This window comes from Echinops telfairi, unplaced genomic scaffold, assembly GCF_000313985.2.
Source record: "Echinops telfairi isolate 266 unplaced genomic scaffold, ASM31398v2 ScPeMD7_33;HRSCAF=127, whole genome shotgun sequence".
In the NCBI taxonomy this organism is placed as follows: Eukaryota; Metazoa; Chordata; class Mammalia; order Afrosoricida; family Tenrecidae; genus Echinops; species Echinops telfairi.
In genome coordinates, this window is record NW_022103930.1 from 207,604 (window position 1) to 213,937 (window position 6,334).

Sequence of the window (6,334 nt, forward strand, 5' to 3'; positions counted from 1 at the left end):
AAATTATCAAGGGTTTTTGAGGGAGAGGGGGAAATGAGCTGATACCAAGAGCTCAAGTAGAAAGAAAATGTTTTGAAAATGATGGCAACTTATGTACAAATGTTCTTATTGCTCGTGATAAGAGCTGTACAAGCCCCCAATAAAATAATTAAAAAAAAAGAAAAGAAAACTTCTAAGATATAACCAAATACTTTTAGAGAATTGCTAATTGTCTCACATGCATGTGAAAATTGAACCATTAAATAAAAAGTCCACAGCATAATTGGTGCCTTTGAATTATGATATTTGTGAGTATTATTGAAAGGACCAAGGACCACCAGAAAAACAAACATCTCTCTTGGAAGAAGTATAGCTAGAATGCTCCCTAGATTTCAAGACTTATCTTACACACTTTGCATAGTAGATACCAGTCCTTTGAGAAGGATGTTGATAAACTAAAAGGTCAGCAAAAATAAGAAAAACTGTTAACGAGATGGGTTGAGGCAGTGGGGCAAACATAACAATTCTGAAGGTAGTGCAGGACTGGGCAATGTTTTGTTCTGCTGTCCATCGGGTGTCTATGTGTAGGAACCAACAGTGCAATGCTTTGTAATATGAAGTCCAGAGAACAGCAGAAACCCCATCCTCTGGAAACTTGTTAGCAATGGAAAATTCCAGGCCCCTCCCAGATCTACTCAGTCAGCATCCTCAGTTTGGCAAGATCCTCAGTTAAGCAGTTAGGTTGTTGTTAGTCGCCATCTCGCCAGTCCTGATCCACAGTGACCTGAGCACAAGGGAAACACTGCCCAGCCCTGAGCCATCTTCACAATTGTTCCTCTGCTTGCATCCAGTTCTGCAGCCACCTTGAAAGCCTATGCTATTGAGAAGCTCTCTCTTTTCTGCCCCTCTACTTTACCAAGCATGATGTCTTTCTCCACTGACTGGTCTCTGCTGACAACATGTCCAATGCACATGAGAAGGAGTCCAGTGGTTCTTGCCTCGAAGGAGCACTCTGGCCGTCCTTCTTCCTAGACGTGTGTGCTCTTTCAGCAGCCCGTGCTCGTGTCAATATTCTTCACCGGCACTACATTAAAATTTGAGTAGCATGCTTCATAGGGGGATCATGCTGGACCTGATCTGGTTTCCACCTTTTTCTGTTATTTTGGATTGTATTGTATTTTTGCTTTTTTTCATTCATAGTAGAGTGTAACTCTGAGTGTTATGTCAGTGGAGGTCACCCTCTTGAAGTTGTGTTATAAGCTTTTCTGTTTTTCAGTATATGAAACCCAGGTTTGATGAATCTATAGGGACAGCAAGTAGTTCGGGGAGGAGGGAAGGTACAGTGGTGGGGTGATAGGAGTGAAAGGGAGATGATGTCAAGGAGACCACGTGATGTCAAGGAGACCACGTATAAAAAGAATGCTTGGAAACTGCTTGTGGTCGCCACTGTGCAATTCTACTTGATGTGACTGAGATATGGAATGATATGTTCTATGTATTAAATCACAACAACGAAAACAAGAACACATTTGAGTAGCAATAGGCCAGCCAAAGTGACGTGTGTGTGGAGGAAGCCTGATGTTATAGACAAAGATGCAGCGATAACCGGAAGACCCTGACATAGCTCATCAAGGGAAACTGACTCAGAGGGAGTCAAGGGTTTTTTAAGCAAAGGGATGAAGTGATCTGTGCCTCATGAAGACAGCTTTGGGGACAGAGGCGCACCCCAACTCCACATATTTCCTCTCTTCCCTGGTCCGTTGTATCATCATCTTCTGAACAAACTCATCTAGCCTCTTACCAACTTTCACTCTCGTTTGCTACAATCCATTTTTCACAGAGCAACCCAAAGGGTCTTTAAAAAATGATTTTCATTCATTTATTTATTTTCTTTCCTCCTTCCCTTCATTCTCCCTCCCCACCCCCGCAGACTTCACATAATCATCGGAGTCTGCTTCTTTTGGTGTGAAAATCATTTCTTTTGATTTATTTTCTTTTAGAACAGCAGTCTCATGTAGTAATTGTCTTTATGAGATTGACTAATTTTGCTGAACACCACGTCTTCCAAATATGTCCGTGTCATGAGTCGTTTGACAGTTACATCATTGTTATTTAGGGATGCATAGTAGTCCGTTGTATATGCGTACCAGGGTTTGTTTATCGATTCCTCCACAGGTGGGCAGTTTGATTGTTTACATCTTTTAGCTATTGTGGATAGCACTGTGCTGAACATGGGTGTGTATATGTGTCTATTGTTTTTCCTTTGGAGTACCTATTGAGTAGAATGATCTCTGGGTTGTGTGTTATTTCTTTTTGCATTGCTTTAAAGAAGCTCCATACTGTTTTCCATAGCAGCTGTACAATTTATTATAAATTATGAAATTTATTATAGATATATAAATATTTGCACATTTGCCTTAAGAGAGAACTAGTACTCAATAAACATATGGAAATCAGAAGCTGAAAACTCTATTTAAAAGACATGTCTGAAACATTCTAATTCTAGAAATTAGCTTTCTCTTTCATATGGTGGAATTTTAAGTAATAATTTTCTTCTGTTGAGAATTTCCATTTGTCAGTGGATTGATTCCAGACTCAGAATGCTGAGACCAGGATATTACTTTTTGAGCCTCCTAAACCCCAATGTCATAGCAAATGGACAGAAAGCCTTGAGAAATACCTACAAGTAGAAGTGAGGGAGGCAAAATCGCAAGAAATCGCATGGGAAGTCCTAGTTCTAGCTTTGGGACCATAGACGGAGGGCAAAGAGTACCTGTCAGGTACTCGAGAACCTTTGACTGGTTCAGTTTACATGCAGGCATCTCTTGGACTGGGACTAGGTTTTTCAGGTATTGTTAGGTAGGATATTAGCTGCTCTTACTATATTTCTGAGTCAAGTCTTTAGGTCTGCACCTTAAACAATGACAGCCATATGGTAGGGCCTAAACATGTGTCTGTCAGCTGGGCTCATCTGCTCCCCACAACCCGTATATATTCTGTCCCTTGCTCTGGAACCCTCGCCTGCTTAGTTGTTGCTCGTACTAGGGTGAGCCCCACAGGGCAAAGAAAGCCCTTTCCAGTAACGTAAGCCAGCCCTTCTTATCTGCTCTACCACAGTCAAAGACAATTTAGCAGCACACGGATCTTCACCCCAGTAGGTTCTCTGCCTACCCAGAAAACAAATAATGAAGATGCTGAGGAAAGCAGTAAGGTGTGCTCATGATTGTATCAACCTATGAATTGACACAACGACTGTAACAGTGAGCTCACATGTAGCAAAACCTGGCCGAGCACACAGAGGTCCCTATGATTCAGAACCGACTTGCTGGCACCCAACCACAACAACCACACCTAAAAGAAGTATGTGGGCCTTTGGAGGTTATTCTTGAAGAAAATTGTTTTTGGTGAACATAACAGGAGTATAGTGAGGGCAGCAAGAAATAGTCAACTGATTAAACAAGTGTGGGCATTTGAGGTTGTAGTAAGGAGGGTACACAACAGAGATCTACCCTGTTTTCCCGAAAATAAGACAGTGTCTTATATTAATTTTTGCTCCCAAAGATGCGCTAGGTCTTATTTTCAGGGGATGTCTTATTTTTCCATGAAGAAGAATAAGGTACACATTTATTGTTTATTGTTTTATTAAAAGAGACCTCGCACTTCCTGTCTGCTCCGGCTGCACTGCGGCCAGCAGTGAGCTGTGCGGCGGTGCCCACCGCTACAGTCCAGAGTCTAGAGTCCAGAGTTACGGTAGCTTTGGGGGACCTGATTTTTGGGGAGGTCTTATTTTCGAGGGGATGCCTTATATTTCAGCGGGAGGCAAAACTGTAAGTAGGCCTTATTTTCGGGGATGTCTTACTTTCGGGGAAACGGTGTTAGTCCTGTGCACATAAGTGGGGGTTGAAATGCTTCCTTGGAATCGTAATATACATGGTAATCATATCAGCAAGGATCCACAAGCACACTTCACTTGTAAGTAAAGACTATAATAATAATTTATAAATTATCAAGGGTGCATGGGGGACGGGGGGCAGAGGAAGGGTGGGTAAGGGCGGGGGAAGGGAAATGAGCTGATTCCGGGAACCCAAGAGGCAAGCGAATTTTGGGAATGATGAGGGCAACAAATGTATAGATGTGCTTTACACAATTGATCTATGTATTGTGATGAATTTTATGAGCCCCAATACATTGATTAAAAAAAAAAAGACTAACATCAATATTTTTGTCATTCAGAAAAGGAGCAAGAAACATTGCTATCCATATTGCCTAGTGAAAAATAACCAAACCTCTATCCTTACCTGGCAGGGGAGCCACCACTATCAGGAAGGTGGTTTTCCCAGGGCGAGGCTCACCCATTGCACTGTGGATGTGCTGACCCCTGCGGTTTCCCCAAATGCGGGGAAACTCGACTGCATAATTTGTGGTAGTGGGGGACTGCGTTCAAGCTCTCTCCTGGAAAAATAAATGAATAAAAATAACTAAACCTCAATTTTGAAAGGAAAAGGATTTTAGCAAGCTTTTGAATGACTTAAATTTTAAGACATTTGGTACGGATGTTTATAGAGAAAGAGAAATCATCAAAAGCAATGTGGGGAGATAACAAATTATTTATATTAATGTCTGACATTATGATTGTCCTTAAATCACCTGAGTGTCCTTTGATGGAATATGTATTTTAGCTTCAATTTATAGTGTAAATATTTGCCACTGAAGCTAACCTTTTTTTAAATCAATATTTTAGTTCTCAGAGCTCAAGCCAATATTTTGCTTGGAAAATTACTTTCTTTTCTAGTTAGAAATGACAGAAATATTGGATAGTAGAAGTAGAATATTATGCCCCAAGCCATTGCTCAGGCTTTATTTAATTCCTGAGCTGCCCATATTTGCTGAATTTATGTACATACAGTTATCATCAATTAGAAGAAAAGCAAAGCCTTTAAGAGTTAGCGCACACAGAAAATAATACATTTTAACTGGATTTATTTAAACACTTAGAAAACAAGTTCAGAGCTTTGAGCAGATTTTGTACAGTTTTAAAACCATTTGTCTGAGAATTAAATTAAATATTAAAATTGAATAAAAAAAACCACAAGAATCCTTTAAGAAACTTTCTTGAGAATGTGCCGGCCAGGTTAGAAAGTATAAAATTTTTTTAATTAAATACTTTTATTGGGGGCTCTTATGTCTCTTATCACAATCCTTACATTCATCCACTGTGTCAAGCTTATTTGCACATATGCCTCCATCATCAATTTCAAAGCATTTTCTTCCCACTTAAGCCCCTGATATCAGCTCCCCATTACTTCCCCCTCCCTCTCCTACTTGCCCTCCCTCACAAGCCCTTGATAAGTTATAGATTATTATTTTCATATAAAATGTTATTACTATGGTTTTAGATTTCATATTCCAACTAACTTTGAACCAGCCGCCACTAAACAGTATGTTGAATTTTCATGCAATATCAAAAAAGGGATAATCCAAATTATCTGAAAAAGTTGCTAACTCATATCTGTGTTCACCACTCTTCTGCCAGTTTGTCTTACTGTGGTGGCTTGTGTGTTGCTGTGATATTGAAAGCTAAGATACCGCTCTGTCAAAACCATCAGTGTCACCATGGCGGACAGGTTTTCAGCCTGAGAGACTAGGAAGAGGCAAAAATGCCTGGGGGAAGTCTTCTGAGCACAATGGAACAGTGTCTGATATTGTGCCAGGAGATTGACTTGAACTCACTCTCACTGCCATCGAGTCCCCTCTGACTCACAGAGACACCATAGGACATGGTAGACCTGCCCTGTGGGTTCTCAGACGGTATCTGTTTACAGAAGTAAAAAGTCTCAGTTTCTGGGGACAGAGAAGACAATACTAGAAAAGATATCCTTAAGCAGAGTTTTGATCTAGCGTACTGAAGGTCTATTCTAGTTTCTTAGTGAGATAGTAAACAAAATCTCAGCCTGGCTTCAAATTAGTGTCACGTTGCAGAAAGGTGTTTATTCAGATATTAACGGAGACCTATCAATCACTTCCTGAGGGCCTCGCTGGTATAGTGCACTATACATTGTGTGGCTGACCTCAAGGAAACGCAAGGGAGAAAAATGAGGCTCTCTGTTTCTGTAGAGATTTAAAGTCTCGGAAACCCAAAGGGCAGTTCTGCTCAGTCCTATAGGGTTGCTATATGTTGGCATTGACTTGAGGGCCATACGTTTGGTTTGGTTGGGTCATTTCCTGTATGTTCTTGAGCATGCTATTTTTCTTTGAGCCTTACCTTTCTTATCTACAAATTAAATATAGTCTGATAATAGTCTTTTAACTTTGCCATTTTTCCTTCAGTCAATAAATCAAAGAGTATGTATAAACT

General features: G+C 40.4%; 1 non-coding gene across 1 annotated transcript; it reads left to right on the forward strand.

Moving 5' to 3' along the window:
• The first annotated feature begins 4,269 nt into the window (after positions 1 to 4,269).
• Positions 4,270 to 4,434, forward strand: LOC115869660. Its single transcript, XR_004046313.1, has one exon. It is a non-coding gene; the product is annotated as a U1 spliceosomal RNA (small nuclear RNA).
• The last annotated feature ends 1,900 nt before the right edge of the window (positions 4,435 to 6,334 follow it).